Source organism: Cynara cardunculus, assembly GCF_001531365.2.
Source record: "Cynara cardunculus var. scolymus isolate 2C chromosome LG 17, CcrdV1, whole genome shotgun sequence".
Taxonomy (NCBI): Eukaryota; Viridiplantae; Streptophyta; class Magnoliopsida; order Asterales; family Asteraceae; genus Cynara; species Cynara cardunculus.
Genome location: NC_037544.1, coordinates 23,121,289 through 23,139,276, shown reverse-complemented (window position 1 = coordinate 23,139,276; position 17,988 = coordinate 23,121,289).

Sequence of the window (17,988 nt, the reverse complement as noted above, 5' to 3'; positions counted from 1 at the left end):
ATTCCATCTGGCAAGGATAGAATTGGTGCACTGCATAATTTATCTTTTAACATCTGAAAAGCCTGAGCTTGTGCTTCATTCCACTCATATTTCACATTCTTCTTTGTCAGCTTTGTTAATGGAGTGGCTATACGAGAGAAATCTTGTATGAACTTGTGATAGTACCCAGGCAATCCAAGAAAACTTCTGATTTCAGTTGGAGTCTTTAGGGCTTCCCACTTTTCAGTGCCTTCAATTTTAACAGGATCCACTTTAATGCCTTCTTTCGAGATAACATGTCCCAAAAACTGAACCTCTCTTAACCAAAATTCGCACTTCGACATCTTAGCATATATTCTTTCTTGTTTTAGTAATTCCAAAAGTAATCTCAAATGATGAGCATGCTCTTCTTCCGACCGAGAATATATCAAAATATCGTCAATGAAGACAATCACAAATTTATTAAGATAGGGACGACATACCCCATTCATCATATCCATAAAGGCTGCAGGCGCATTTGTGAGTCAAAATGGCATGACTAGAAATTCATAATTACCATAACGTGTATGGAACGCCGTTTTTGACACATCTTCATTCCGAATTTTCAATTGATGATAACCGGATCGTAAATCAATTTTCGAAAAATATGTAGCCCTAACCAATTGATCAAATAAATCATCAAGTCTTGGTAGAGGATACTTATTTTTTATTGTTAATTTATTCAACTCCCGGTAATCAATGCACATTCTCATTAATCCATCCTTCTTCTTAACAAATAGCACCGGTGCACCCCATGGAGAAGTACTTGGTCGGATAAAACCTTTATCCAACAGTTCTTTCAATTGTGACATTAAATCCTTTAGTTTAGAAGGAGCTAATCTATATGGTACACGTGCAACGGTTGCTGCTCCAGGAAGTAATTCAATTTGAAATTCTATCGTTCGATCCGGATGTAGACTTATCAAGTCTTCTGGAAATACTTCAGGAAATTCTCTCACGATTGGGATATCCTTCATCTTTTCCTTTTCTTTCTTCATGTCTATGGCGTATGCAAGAAAACTAGCACATCCCTTCTGTACATATTTCTGAGCCTTTAAAACTGAGATAAGGCTGGAGTAACGATCTCGTCGGTCCCCATAAATTACAATCTTTCCTTTTTTCGGTAAGTCTATATGGATCATCTTTTCATTGCAGATTATGTTAGCTTGATTTTTAGCTAACCAATCCATGCCTATGATTATATCAAATTCTCTTAAAGGCAAAGGAAATGATTGTATAGGCACCTCACACCCTTCTATACTTATGAAACATTCCTCTATCATTTCCTTAACCGAAACTTCACTATCGTTTGTTGTTTCCACAATTAAATCCTCACTCAATACTTTAGATTCTAAATGTGCGCAGTTAACAAAACGTTGGTGATTCCAAAGAACGATTTGCTCCAGAATCAAGTAAATCTTTGGCACATACTGAATTAACAAGAAATGTACCTGTCACCACTTCAGGATGTTCTTCCGCCTCGCCTCTTGTCATCTGAAAGGCTCTCCCTTTAGCATTTGACTCCCCATGTCTTATCTCTCCTCGACCACTTGGTTTAATACGATTAACCACAAACCCACGACCAGTTGGAACATAACCAGATCCTCGACCTCCCGCAACACCAGACCCTCGTCCCTTAACTTGTGGACAATAAGCGTTTACATGTTGAGAGGAATTACAAGTAAAACATTTTCGCACCATTCGACAGTCTCGAGCTATATGTCCCGGTTCCTGACATTTAAAACATACCCGCGACTCGGTATTACAATTTCCTTGATGTATCTTGTGACATCGTGTACATGCCTTATCAGCAAACCTTGGGACTGGCCGATTCAAACTTCCCATAAACCTTGGCCTACAAAAATCAGTCATTATAGCTTACCTTTTTCTTTTATCTCCAACTCTTTCTTGTGGTTGACGATTGATGTCCTATTCCAGTATCTCGGCAGCGTCAACTGCTGCTTGAAATGTTGTTGGGTTTCTGGATATTAAATATTTTCGGAGATTAGACTCCAAATCCCAGATGTATTTTCGTACTTTACTGTTTTCAGATATAATGTATGCTTTAGCGAACCGAGATTGTTCCATGAAAACTTCCGTATACTGACAAACTGACATGTTTCCCTGTTCTAGAAGAAGGAAATCATCTTCTAGTTTTCGTACTACCGCTTTAGGACAATATTGCATCTTAAATTTCATCACGAATTCCTCCCATAACATAGTTTTAGAATATTTGGATCTGAACTGGATAGAATCTCCCACCAGTATAAAGCACTTGACCTCAGACGAGATACATCAGACATAACTTTATCTTCCTCTGCGCTTTTACTGATCTGCAGACTTAGTTCAATTTCCTTAAGCCAACACATGGCTTTGACAGGTCATGTTCCCCAGAGAATTTAGGAGGTTTATAGGCAAGAAACATTTTAATATCCCCTCCTTTATAAACTGAAGACGAAGTAAGGGGTAGAGATGAATCTATTGCCGGTGTACTAGCTCCGACTTCTTCCTGATGGTTAGGATCCCTTATTATTTCTGGGTTATTTGGGGCCGAACGTCCCAACAAATTCACCGAACTTTCATGAAATTTTCCCAACTCAGCTGCCAGCATTTACTGGGTAATAAAACCAGAGTTAGGAACATTATGTCCTCCCTCCCCTTGCTCTCCCTCTTCCACAGCTAGACATTGAACTTTCTTGTGCCGATAGTTCTTGTTCCATACAAGTTTCTTGTCTAGTGTTTCTTCCTCTTCCTCTACCCCTGCTGCGATTTTGCGAGTCTATAGTCAACATATTTTCTGGGTCTTCTTCTTGGGTTACATTTCTTCTTCCCCGACCTCTTCCATAACCGGTAGAGGTCCTTTCTGATGGGTTAGTATTATCTGCCATTTCTAAGTTACGTCTCTTTCTGTCACATTTAAACATATATGATTATTCACCTAATCAAAGGATGATAATACATTTATCATCGAATCTATTCATAACTCATGATTACATCAATCATATGTAATCTAACTTTCTCATAATATGTTCAGCTATAACATATTCCCATGTTCATAGTCCCAGTGAAACCTATTATCATAACTTCCCCACCTCCAGTTTAAGTCTAAGTATTACCGAATACCCAGATCCCTTAAACTAAGGCTTTGATACCAACTGTAACAATCTACTTTTCCCACCAGTATAAAGTTTACATAATCATATCCATGAAGCAAAACATGATAAAACAAACGTATTTTTCTTCATATTTTTGATGTTTGTCAAGTATTTTGTTACATAATATGAGAAATTATGGGTTAACAAAAACTTTGTTAACATACAAAATACATAACTACATAATATTGTTTTAAACTTTTCCCTTGCCTTTGTCTTGTAATGTACAATGACCTTTGCTTGAAGTTGACCGGCTTATAGACAATTTCTTTCAAATCCTCATTCTCAATTTCCAAAGAAAACTTTCTAAAAGAAGAAGAAGCTTTTCTTTTCTCATACACTTGCTATATATAGCAAATGTATGGCCGCCTTTCACCAAAAGCAAGCAATTCATATATTACTACACACACATACATACACACCATTCTTACTTACATATCATGAATATGTAAAAGAAAATTTAATCTCTTAAAATACATAAACCGAATATTACATTTTCCTCTTACCCTTACTATCCCGCAACCCCGCACATCCTGCAACGCACATTTTTGAAATTCAAAATGAGGGTTATACCAGAAGATCTAGTGAGTAAATCCTTTTTTTGCAAATATAGGGTGATGAACACCTAAACCTGATAAAATATCTTTTATGTAATGATAATGTATTTTAGTAAAGACATGGAATCCAATAGAATAATCAAAATATAAGACCAATTGATTACTTCAACACATAATCCAATTGTCTTACTTTATAACCCATAGTTAGTGTAAAATTCTCACTCAACAAGCCAGAGCTCTTCTAACCTTACCAACCAGAGCTTCTGGTTCTACTGACCAGTGCTGCTGTATCTAAGTGATACTATACTCAACCAGAGATTTTTTGGACCAAATAGAGCCTCTGGTCCAGAAGGAACTTATCATAAATTTTAAAAGACAAACAAGCTAAAATCAGAGTTCCAATGGTTCTTTGCTCTTTTATAAATAATTTTGAGAAATGATAAATTTAAAAGACATAATTATGAAATAGAACTCAAACATAGAGCTTGGGTACAAAAAATTTATACAATAAGAAATTACCTTCCAAAAATACAGAGCTTTTGTATAATACATACAGAATTTCTGACTCATGAAATGTCCAATATGTTTTAAAAAAAATTCACATAACCATAGGTCTTCTGGTCCTTTTTGAAATAGAAAACAGAGCCCTTCTTGTAACTCCCCAAATATGATCAATCTTTATAAACCATGGCAATCTTCAAGATAATCTTGTAAGAACATTAGAAGGAGATTTGAGAGAAAAGGTCAACAAGTCAAACTTTATAAATCTCTATCAGTATGCGCAATATTACAATTGAGCTCATCCTCTAAAATTACAAAGGACAAAATCTATTTATAGGGTCAAAGTTCAACCCTCTATTCAAAGTCAAACATTACACATAAAGTCAAACACAATGTCATTTTAATTATAGACAATAGTAACTTTCAAGACGAATACAATTTTAACACTGAAATTTAGTCCTAACATTCTCCCCCTTTGTATTCAGGCTTGAAAGAATTTGCATATTTTGAATCTCGTTTGAACTTTGTCTCTTTAAGCACTTTATGATTTCTTCAGAAAAACAATCTTTACTTTGAGATCATCAGACGATCTTTTGTTGAGAAAATCTTCTAACAATTTTCCCCTCGAATGTAGAACAGCGACGATCTTCTCTTTTCACAATGTAGAACAAAATCAGCAATAATTTTCAGATATGATCTTCAAGATACGATCTTCAAAGAATCTTCTTCAGAAAACAAATAACTAACATTCTTCCCAAAAATGAATTTCTTCAGACAAAACCTCACAAACTTTCTTCTTCAACATTAAACATTCTCTTAGAAGAGAAATCTCTATCAGTAAACTTTTGCAAGAATGATCTTCACATTCAAAAACTCTCAAACATTGTAGCACAAGAATAATCTTTAGTAATAATCTCCAGTCACACTTCTTTGAGTCTTTTGCCGACTTTGATGTTACTCTCCCTTGATCTTTACAACATATTCCCCTTATATCGTTCGGAATTGAATATTTCATTCATTATTTCATACTCCCCCTTATGATGAAATGAGAATCATTTACATCATACTCTAGAATGAATGAAATCGTTAGCAAAAGTCGTCAATTCATAAAGTTGTAAGTAGATCTTTTCAAATCCACTTGTATAATCATTTCAGATTAAGGGAATGGGAAGGTAACAACCAATTTCAATGTATGAAATTGTTTTCAATCTTATAAAAAGATTGGCCTGTGAGTATAACAAATATACTCAGTACAACGGATGTATTGTATATATGAGACTTTATGAGGTTCATCTCACCAGGTCTTTCATTCAATCATCGATATCTTATAAAAGTATATCTATGAATGTTTCGGCAAAATAACATATAAATTGCAAAATTGTGTAGTGTAGAAAGATAAAGCAACATATGCTTCTATTTAGGCTCAAAAAGATAAACCGTGTGAACTACATAAATTTATCAGACTCAATTAGTGATCAAAAGGACTTGAAGGGGGGGCATATATCCTTCTGTTTCAATATCAACTTTCTCGAAATGAGAAATTGATAGATTGTGAGCTTCGTGCCCCAAGTGTTATTGAAACACTTATCTATTGAGAGATAAATGAGTAGCTAGTTGGGTTATGACAAGAACTGGCATGGGCTTTGCCTTTTTCAATATTAGTCTCSAAAGAATTGAGAACTAATAGATTATGTGGTATACCCGGTAATTTGAAGTTTGGAACAAGATTCTTATAATCTTTTAATCCTAACACAACTCTCATCAATTCTTTTAGCTCACAACAACTACCCCTCTCTTTTTCATTTTAATCTCAGCACACAAACCCTTTTGTATTTAATGCTCACTCAGATATGGTTGTCCTCTTGGGTAGGTTTGTCGGTTCTGACATTCCATAGAGGTATTTCTGTCAAAAACTCAGTCCCTCCTAATTTTAGTAGTGTATGCTCAAATGATCACAAATAATTGATCAAAAGTATTATTGCTATAAAGCACAATGATCAGATAAAAAATGATCAAGAAATTTGTCTTTTAAGCACAATCAATGAAGGAGTGATGTTCAAAATCAGATTATTCAATATGTTAGAGAAATGAATGAAGATCTATAAGAACAAGTTTACAGATTCTGATATTCAAATAATTAACGAATGTGTATCAATCAAGGTAAAAAAAATATCAAAAAAATAACCTTTGATTACTAACGAGCGTATTATCATCGAAAATGATATTATTTACGAGACGTGATAATAACAATTTCAAGAATAGTTGAAACAAGTATTGGAGTTATGTTCAATGAGAAATTACGCAAGTAAAATCTCAGGAAATATATGTTCAGAAAATATACTTGTTTCCATAAAAAAATTGTTCACTTTCTGAAAACATTTATTGAAATTTCTAAAGACTCGCCCTAAAAAGTAGATTTAAGTAATGTTTCAGTTCACCTAAAAAATTTACAAAAAAATGGAAACATTTTTAGCACGGGTCCTAAACTGGGTGTTTAGAAACCACAATCAGTAAAGCACAAGTCCTAAACTGAATGTTTAGATGCCTCTATGTTTGGACAATATACAACTCCCACTGAATTTGTGCATACTATTTATGTTATTCTGATCAACACAGTAATGACGCACCTGCAAAATAAGATCAAACAGATTTTGGTACCCAAATGAACTTGGGTCCTTCTTTGTTAGTATCAGGTTGTGGAATGTTGTAACTTTCAAACCATCTATTCTTATTAGATGTTTTCTTTTTCACGCTTCTAACAGGATGATCATATACGTTGTAAGATCCATACCAATTATAATAATCATACATTTTATTACTTTTCCAATTATTCTGAAATCTATTATCGTTAGACCACCTTTTGTACCGTTTCCTGTTAACAAAATCAGTTGTCTTGCACGTGGAGCACATGATTTTTCTCTTGCTAAGATTAATCTGATCAATACTAGATCTCATAAAACAAGGAAGATTATTGTTAGTAACAACAGAATTACGGGACAAAACAGATTCAGACTTATTAACCCAAATGTTTTTAACTTTTGAAGAGTAATTGGGTGATCTGACGACGTACCCTTGATAGTATTGACTTGAAGAACAAGAATAGTTCTTAGAAACAGTAGATTTAGGGCTGCTTAAATAACTTTTAGACTTGGAACAGTCATAAAAGCCGATTTTACACTGTGAAGGAGAACTAGTTGAGCTTTGAGCACAAGAAAAGTCTTTGGCTTTCTTTAAAAGTTGGTCTCGTTCATCAACAACTAAATCATACTTCTCTTTTTAGTTCAGTTCTCATCTTCAGTTCTGTTTCAAGTTCTGTCTTCAGATCAGACAATTTCCTTGAAGTATCCAGGAGTTTACCTTCTAACTCCTTCTTCAGCTTCTCAAATTTCTTCTTCTCATTATCAAACCCTCTTCTCTCTTCATCTGAGCTGCTCTTCTCATTCTCAAAAGCAATGTCGAGCCACTTTTTCTTTTTAGCAAGCTCTTTACCTATAGATGCATATTTCTTTGAAGTATTTCTCTTTTCATGTAATACCCCCAAAACCATACATTGCATATTACACATAAGCCATTCATAGAATACATGTTTAAGCCCGCATAGGTCCATAATACAAGAGTCTGTGATACAAAATGCATAATATCAAAAATTCACAATACATGCTCTTCTATAATCTCTATTTTCCAATAACTTATGCAAACATCATCTTCAAAATCTAAGCACACAGGAAATAATCATAGAATGCTCTTTCCTTTATTATCATTACCTGCACACATGTTTGAAAACACAAAATGAGGGTTAGACATGAATGTCTAGTGAGGTTCCCTTTTTATGTAATGCAGGGTGTAGAGCACCAAAACATTTATTTAAAGTATACCATTCTGAATAACAGAAGGTAAAATCACATTTTGTTGAATCCATCGGGCCTCTGGCTCTAAGGAACATACTTAGAAAATATCTTAACTAGTCAGGACCAGAGCCCCTCTGGTTTCTATACCAGAGCCTCTGGTTCTTCGACCAGAGCCTCTGGTTGTACTAACAAGAACCTCTTGCTCAGGTAATTTTCTCAATGTTCTTAATTAACTTTGTAAGTAATGAAATAGCCTTTTTCATAAAAGAAAATGATTAAAAAGAGTTCAGGAATAACCAGAGCTTCTGGTTCAAAAGACAAGACCAACCAGAGCCTCTGGTTCAACGTGTAAGCCAACCAAAGCCCCACTGGTCTGTCTTCATAAGAAAAGTTTCTAAGTATATAAAAAAATCTTTAAAATATCTTTAAAATGTAGATTTGACATAGAGCTTGTTTCTTACGAATACAGAGCCTCTGGTTTAACTAAAACTTTGTAAAAGTCTTGTAAACTTTTCAAACTAACATTCGGAACCTTCTGGTTCTATATTTGAGGAACAACCAGAGCTCCTCTAGTTCCTCATAAAAATGAACATTCTGTTCCAAAATACTTTTAACCAAAACTAATGACCATAGGCCATATTTTTCCCGTAACCATAACATCAATACTATTATTTCTAATAAGAACAACATCTCTAAATCCTCAAATCACCAAGAAGTGAGAACTCCAATCTGTTGTAATCTTAAAAGATATAATAGCAATAGTTATACCATGCACACACAACGACCATCCTTATTACATCCAAAATTCCCCTTAATAGAAACAGCTATATCCATCACACACAACGAACATCATTATTTCCCCTGAAATTCTTATGAACTATTTCATCTAATGACAGGCTGCAGTCATTTCTGTCAGAGTGAACCTCATTCATAGTTTTATCCAATCATGATCTCAAAAATAGGTTTATATTCAAAACCTTTTGCTCCAGATCTTGATTCGCCTGGAGAGACATCGTCAGGTTTCCCCATTCTGCATTCAACCTCTTCAAGAAGAGCATGTTGTTCTCCTCTTGTGTTCTGATCACGTCACATTTGCGACACATGTTGATCAGAGTGTTGAACCGGTGATAAGTCTGTTCTAAAGACTCATCGGGAAGCACCCGGAAGCTGTTGTACTCGTTCAAGCATTGAGCACGACGGTTTTCCTTCATCTTTATGCCTCCTTCCAACTGGTTTGCCAGTTGATCCCATAGATCCTTGGCGGAGTCGCATGCATCAAGAGATTGAAAAACCTCATTGGGAAGTGCCATGATCAAAAGCCTTTTGGCCTTTTGATCCACTTCCACTCTGCGTTTGTCTTCATCGTTCAATTCACGACGAAGTTTGGGTACTCGCCTGGCAGGTACCTCAACCGTATCACCAGCAGCAGGAATACGAGGAATGATGGTGGTTGGGACATATAAGCCATTTAAGATTGACTCGTAAAGTTTGAGGTCTAGATGGACAAGAATTGTATATAACAGTGTATTAACTGTATCTGGTACAAGTTCACTCTGATTAGGACTAGTCTTAACTGCATGTGTAATAGCATGTCGTGCTTCTGCAGTTAAGTAATTATCCCACCCGCCTTTTAGCTGTCCAGAAAATCCATTAATTAATATATCAGATATTACTGGATCTTTGTTATCATTAGTTGCATAAGCTGTTGCTGCCATAAGCATATGATGTATTAATTTGTGGATTTGGTATTCACTAAATCAATCTAAATTCCATTCATAAATGGATTGTCCATCAAACTGTTGGCTTGAAGGAAATTCTTCTTCATGTAAAAGATCAACAGGAGATGGCCTATGATAATAGGGTTTCTTTGTTTTAAAAWTTACCTTTCTTTCATTTGAAATACGGTTTATATCGAAAGGTAATTTTTCTTCATCAATTGTTAAATTTTCTAATTGAGTTATTAACTCATCAGTTGTAAGTTCCTTTTCTTCTAAAGAGTTATAAAAATCATTTTTTGATAAAGGAGTTAAACCTTTTTCAACTTTTATAGCTGCTAGCTTTTCATAAATTTTATTAACTATTTCAGAAGTGGATGAAACTACTTCTGAATTAGTAGAAGAAATTGGTTTTGATAAATTTATCTTTCTTTCTGAAAAATGGGTTTTAAAAGGAACATCTTGAGTTGATAAACTCGAAGGAATAGATTCCTTTTGTTCAATTCTATTTAATTGTTCTCCAATAGATTGGAGTGACAAATTTGTATAATTATTCTGTTCAATAACAGCTTGTATAGCTTCTAAATTAGAAATACTATTATCTTTAGGGGGTTTTCGAAAAGGAGAAGCTATTACTTCTTCATTATCTTTTTTAATAATTAAATTCATATCAGGTGGATGAATTCCCCTAATATGACTCCCCTTTTTTGTGACATATGTTTTATATGCACTTTCTAAATTCAGAATATAATTCTGATTAGTGAAATCGGGAAATTTATATCCTCTGATCTTATAAGATCTTTTTATAAAATCAAAAAAATTCATTTTTATAGGATCATAATCCTTTCCCATACCATTTATAAAATCTTGGAATCGTTTATACCAAAAAAAAAAATTGATTCCTTTGTGTGAGATATTTCCCACCATTTTTTTAATTAATTATTTTCTTTTGAATAAAATTGATTTTCAATTTCATTTTCAAAAGGAAAATCTTTTTCTAATTTTGTCAAAACAAAGATTCCTCTATCTTCTAAATAGCCCATATCAGAACCAATAGGAGATTGAGGATCTTTATTAGACGTTGGTGTTTCAACCTTGTAAATAGGATGACAAACTTCATCTGGAGTGAAATTTGTTCCTATTACAGAAGCTTTCTCAAAAGAACTGGAAGGAATTGATGATGTAGAAAATCTTGTAGAATTATCTTTTATTCGGATAATTCTATCTTTTGAAAATCTTATTTCAACATCACCATCTGGATGTTCAATTATTTCTTCCAATTTCTTATTTTCTTGCTTTTTAGGCTCATTATTTTGAAAATCCATTGTTCAGGAAGTTTAACTTCATTCCAAGTAATAGGTTTTGGAATTACTTTATTGCTTTTAGCAACATCAGTAATAAATAAAGTTGTTTCGTTATTCTGCAAATTAGGAATTTGCCTAATATTAGGAACAACTGTATTCATTACTTTATAATGAATTCTATAAATAAGAATTACATTTTCTGATCCTGGAACCATATTATAACCTTCAGATTTAATATCTAAAGATAATACACGCATAAGATGTGGATCAGTTAATGATAAAGTAAAATTTGGATAGCATGAAAAATATATTGGGCCATCACAAAGACTTGATTCTATTATTCCCAATAAAGAATCATGAAAATTGAGATGCCTTTTGTCTCTAAGACAGATAAAAGCAGAGGTATTTAAACCTAATCTTGTTGTTGGTTTCAAAGCAATTTGAACCAATCCTAAATGCAAAAATTTATATCTTTGCTTATGCTGCTTAATAAGCTTTTCAGATAACAATTGGAAAGTATTATTTTCTTGAAGAATAGGCATAGATTCTTCAACTGTTTTTATGATATAATCAGATTTAAAAGAAAAATTGGATTTATAAATCTCATGTGGTTTTGATTTTGGTAATTTCCAATTACTTAGATGATAATCTAAGTTTTCATTAATAATTATTTCTTTGTTTCTGTTAGAAACAGAGGATGAAGATGATAGAGAAGAATTTCTTCTCAATGATCTAATTATCTCACTCATTAATTAAACTCTCATAAACAGTCAACGGCTTTTACAAGACACCTATTCGAGCCTCACTCAGGGACTTACCATCAGGTCTAAACGCGACTAACGTTTTCAAGAGTAAATTACAGAGAATTTACAAAAGTTTAAAACTCTTATTTATGGAAGTTGTATATTACAGAGAGAGATACAAAAGAGAGAAGAAGATGAAGCATAGATTTAAGCGTACTGAGAAATATAACTTAACCAGCTATATATACAAAGAAAAAGTAGTTAGTGGGTCCTACCACTAACTTTTACAAACAAAAGAAACGGCTAAGAATTAGCCAACATAAAAGTAGTGGGTCCCTCCATTATCTTTAATTATGGAACTGGGGCCCGCCATTGTCGATAATAATCGAGATCAATAATGGAGCAAATACGTCATCAATGACGTCTTCTTTCTAGAAAATGCACGAAAAAAGTTTCTCCTGTCGATATTGCAACCGGGCTTTAAAGATTTCCAACTGGTGTAGATGCCGAACAGCAATTTTCCAATTGAACTCTTTGTTCTCGACAATTTGTTTATAAAACTGGATAGAGGATTCTACTCTGAAGAGTGATTTTTTTATGGCTTTTAGCTCTTGACGGATATAAATGGCATATGGATCCATATTAAACATCAAACGGATCTTGTGAATCTTGCATCAGATCATCTCCGTCTTCAGACATGCGTGATGATCCTGAATCTGCATGCGCATAACCGGTATCGATTGTAGATGAAGGACCGGTAATATTTCTCAGTACGCTTAAATCTACGCTTCATCTTCTTCTCTCTTTTGTATCTCCCTCTGTAATATACAACTTCCATAAATAAGAGTTTTAAACTTTTGTAAATTCATCTTTCTTCGATCCTGCTTATATACATTTGGTATCAGAGCCAAGAAGGCTTTTACTTGGTGATTGTGAAGAAGCCCTTTATCAAGGTAATAATTTATTTCACTTGTTCATTTACTCTTGTAAACGTTAGTCGCGTTTAGACCTGACGGTAAGTCCCTGAGTAAGGCTCGAATAGGTGTCTTGTAAAAGTCGTTGACTGTTTATGAGAGTTTAATTAATGAGTGAGATAATTAGATCCTTGAGAAGAAATTCTTCTCTATCATCTTCATCCTCTGTTTCTAATAGAAACAAAGAAATAATTATTAATGAAAACTTAGATTATCATCTAAGTAATTGGAAATTACCAAAATCAAAACCACATGAGATTTATAAATCCAATTTTTCTTTTAAATCTGATTATATCATAAAAACAGTTGAAGAATCTATGCCTATTCTTCAAGTAAATAATACTTTTCAATTGTTATCTGAAAAGCTTATTAAGCAGCATAAGCAAAGATATAATTTTTTGCATTTAGGATTGGTTCTAATTGCTTTGAAACCAACAACAAGATTAGGTTTAAATACCTCTGCTTTAATTTGTCTTAGAGACAAAAGGCATCTCAATTTTCATGATTCTTTATTGGGAATAACAGAATCAAGTCTTTGTGATGGCCCAATATATTTTTCATGCTATTTTACTTTATCATTAACTGATCCACATCTTATGCGTGTATTATCTTTAGATATTAAATCTGAAGGTTATAATATGGTTCCAGGATCAGAAAATGTAATTCTTATTTATAGAATTCATTATAAAGTAATGAATACAGTTGTTCCTAATATTAGGCAAATTCCTAATTTGCAGAATAACGAAACAACTTTATTTAATACTGATGTTGCTAAAAGCAATAAAGTAATTCCAAAAACTATTACTTGGAATGAAGTTAAACTTCCTGAACAATGGATTATAGATCAGGCTAATGAGCCTAAAAAGCAAGAAAATAAGAAATTGGAAGAAATAATTGAACATCGAGATGGTGATGTTGAAATAAGATTTTCAAAAGATAGAATTATCCGAATAAAAGATAATTCTACAAGATTTTCTACATCATCAATTTCTTCCAGTTCTTATGAGAAAGCTTATGTAATAGGAACAAATTTCACTCCAGATGAAGTTTGTCATCCTATTTACAAGGTTGAAACACCAAAGTCTAATAAAGATCCTCAATCCTACTACTGCTTCTGATATGGGCTATTCAGAAGATAGAGAAATCTTTGTTTTGACAAAATTAGAAAAAGATTTTCCTTTTGAAAATGAAATTGAAAATCAATTTTATTCAAAATAAAATAATTTATTAAAAAATGGTGGGAAATATCTCACACAAAGGAATCAAATTTTTTTTTGGTATAAACGATTCCAAGATTTTATAAATGGTATGGAAAGGATTATGATCCTATAAAAATGAATTTTTTGATTTTATAAAAAGATCTTATAAGATCAGAGGATATAAATTTCCCGATTTCACTAATTAGAATTATATTCTGAATTTAGAAAGTGCATATAAACCATATGTCACAAAAAAGGGCAGTCATATTAGGGGAATTCATCCACCTGATATAAATTTAATTATTAAAAAAGATAATGAAGAAGTAATAGCTTCTCCTTTTCGAAAACCCCCTAAAGATAATAGTATTTCTAATTTAGAAGCTATACAAGCTGTTATTGAACAGAATAATTATACAAATTTGTCACTCAAATCTATTGGAGAACAATTAAATAGAATTGAACAAAAAGGAATCTATTCCTTCGAGTTTATCAACTCAAGATGTTCCTTTTAAAACCCATTTTTCAGAAAGAGAGATAAATTTATCAAAACCAATTTCTTCTACTAATTCAGAAGTAGTTTCATCCACTTCTGAAATAGTTAATAAAATTTATGAAAAGCTWRMAGCTATAAAAGTTGAAAAAGGTTTAACTCCTTTATCAAAAAATGATTTTTATAACTCTTTAGAAGAAAAGGAACTTACAACTGATGAGTTAATAACTCAATTAGAAAATTTAACAATTGATGAAGAAAAATTACCTTTCGATATAAACCGTATTTCAAATGAAAGAAAGGTAAWTTTTAAAACAAAGAAACCCTATTATCATAGGCCATCTCCTGTTGATCTTTTACATGAAGAAGAATTTCCTTCAAGCCAACAGTTTGATGGACAATCCATTTATGAATGGAATTTAAATGGATTTAGTGAATACCAAATCCACAAATTAATACATCATATGCTTATGGCAGCAACAGCTTATGCAGCTAATGGTAACAAAGATCCAGTAATATCTGATATGTTAATTAATGGATTTTCTGGACAGCTAAAAGGCTGGTGGGATAATTACTTAACTGCAGAAGCACGACATGCTATTACACATGCAGTTAAGACTAGCCCTAATCAGAGTGAACCTGTACCAGATACAGTTAATACACTGTTATATACAATTCTTGTCCATTTTGATGGAAGGAAGAAAATATGCAGATAAAATTCAAGAACAATTAATTAATTTAAAATGTCCAACTTTATCCCATTTCAAATGGTATAAAGATACTTTTTTCTCAAAAATTTATCAAAGAACTGATGGACATCAAGAATTCTGGAAAGAAAAATTTCTTTCTGGACTTCCTTATTTCTTTGCTGAATGAATTTAAAATCGTCTTAAAAACAACAATAATGGAAAAATTCCTTATGATACCTTAACTTATGGAGATTTAGCCTCCGAAGTTATTAAAGAAGGTATTACTTTATGCAAGGAAATAAAATTGCAAAAACAAATTCAAAATGAAAAATATTCGGGTAAAAAGGCTCTTGGTGATTTTTGTCAACAAATGGGTTTTGAAAAACACAGTTTTCAAAAATCCACTAAACCCAAGAAAAGAAAATATTTTAAACAACAAATGGGTTTTGAAAAACCAAGTTTTCAAAAATCAACTAAACCCAAGAAAAGAAAATATTTTAAAGAATATTTATCCAAGAAAAGAAATAAAACCTATTCTAAATCTAAAAAATTTCCTAAAAAGGAAAAGAAATTACCAGTATGCTGGAAATGTAAAAAATTGGGTCACTACGCTAATAAGTGTACTACCCAGAAAAAGATTAATAATCTTAACATTGATGAAGGTCTAAAAAGATCTCTCTTAAAAGCAGTAATATCTGATTCTGATTTTGAAAATGAAGAAATATTTGTATCTGTCATTAATGAGAAAATTCTAATGATTTTTCTGAAAGTGAAACTTCCTCATCAGATGATGAAGATCAAATTATGTCTTCATRTGATGGTCAATGTAACCAATATATGGCTTTATGCCAAATGAATGGTTTATGTGTTTTAACCCAACAAGAAAATTTTATTTTTGATATCATTGATAAAATCAATGATAAAGAAGAAAAAGAAAAATTTCTTATGGAATATTTAAAACAACTTAGAAATAATATATCTAGTAATATTCCTGAAAAACGTGTACCAAATTATGATTTAAAAGAAATCATAAACAGGGTTAATAATCCAATTTCAGTAACTCAAGAAGTTACTAGATTTATTAAAAACTAAAATTTCATATTTAAAAGTTAGAATGTTAATTTTAGAACAAACTAATGTTCTTCAGAACATTAATATATCTTCTCCTAATAGGAAACCTGAGGTTGGAGAACCCTCTTTTTCAAAAGATGATTTTCYACCTTTATCTGCAAGTGTTAATATTAATCTTCTTGATAGGGTTATTACTCATAAATGGTATATCAAGATTACTTTAATCGTTAATAAATAATTTATTCTTGATACCATTGCTATGGTCGATTCAGGTGCATATTTAAATTGCATAAATGAAGGACTTGTACCTTCAAAATACTTTTCTAAAACAAAAGAAGCTTTGAATACTGCAGATAATACCAATTTAAAAGTAAARTTTAAATTATCTGATTCGGTTATCTGCAATAAAGGAATTTGTTTTCAAATGCCTTTTATAATGGTTAAAAACCTATCGCATAAAATTATATTGGGGAATCCATTTCTACATATGTTATACCCTATTCAACGAATAGATGAAAAAGGAATTCTCAGTAATATTTCTGGCAACGAAGTTCTTTTTGAGTTTATTACAACTCCGCAATAACATGAAATTGATATTGTAAAAAATCATTTACAATCCAAAGAATTATTTCTCAATTCTTTGACAAATGATATTAAATTTCAAAAAATTGAAGAAGCTTTATTAACTCCAAAATCTTCAAGAAAAAGTTCTTCTTTACAAAAGGAAATTGAAACCGATATATGTGCAGATATTCCTAATGCTTTCTGGGAACGTAAGAAACATATTGTTTCATTACCTTATGAACCTGATTTTAAGGAATCTCAAATTTCTACAAAGGCTAGACCTATTGCAATGAGTCCAGAATATCTGGAATTATGTAAAAAAGAAATTCAAGATTTACTTGATGAAAAATTAATCCGTTCGTCTTTTAGCCTGTAACACCACGAATACAAAACAAACACTTACCAACCTTCATTAAATATATTTTAGTTTCAAAAACCTCAAGATACGGGATAGCGATTTACAACCCAAAATACATAATTTTAAGACTTAATAAATACATAGCTAACAAAAACATAATCATCGGGGACATGTCTACCCGGAATATACATACTATGAACAACCCAAAAGTATAACTTATACCTAAACTCAAAAGTAGGATTTACACATCAGTCCCTAATCAATCATCCGACCTTGTTTTTGCCTTTGCCAATTTGCCCTGAAAAGTTAAAACCACTAAAAGATAAGCTATATGGCTTAGTGAATTTATGTGGAAAAATGTGGTTACAATGTGTTATATAAGTGTACATACTACGAAATAAAGAAGGTCTCGAAAGAAATTTTGCATAACAACACGACAACAACTTAGTTGTACCATATGATGTCATTTACAACAATCTACTTTGAACGTAGGAATCACAAAAGAATGTTCAACATAGAAAAAGATTATCAATATAATCAACATCATCCTCAAGATCAAGCAAGGTCACATACCAATTAACTTCACACACAAACATAAGACTTGGCACCAAATCTGCTCTTCTTCTTCCGGATTATGCCAAAGTCCTATACTCACCCCTGGCTCCCACTGGGCAGTGAGTATGGCAGCCCCTCCGGTTGTCTCACCCGGACTCCATGGGATATCGACAATCGGCGCCCAAAACACACCACAAAACAATACAAGCAATAAGACCAATTCGAGGTGATAATCTAGAACTAACATGAA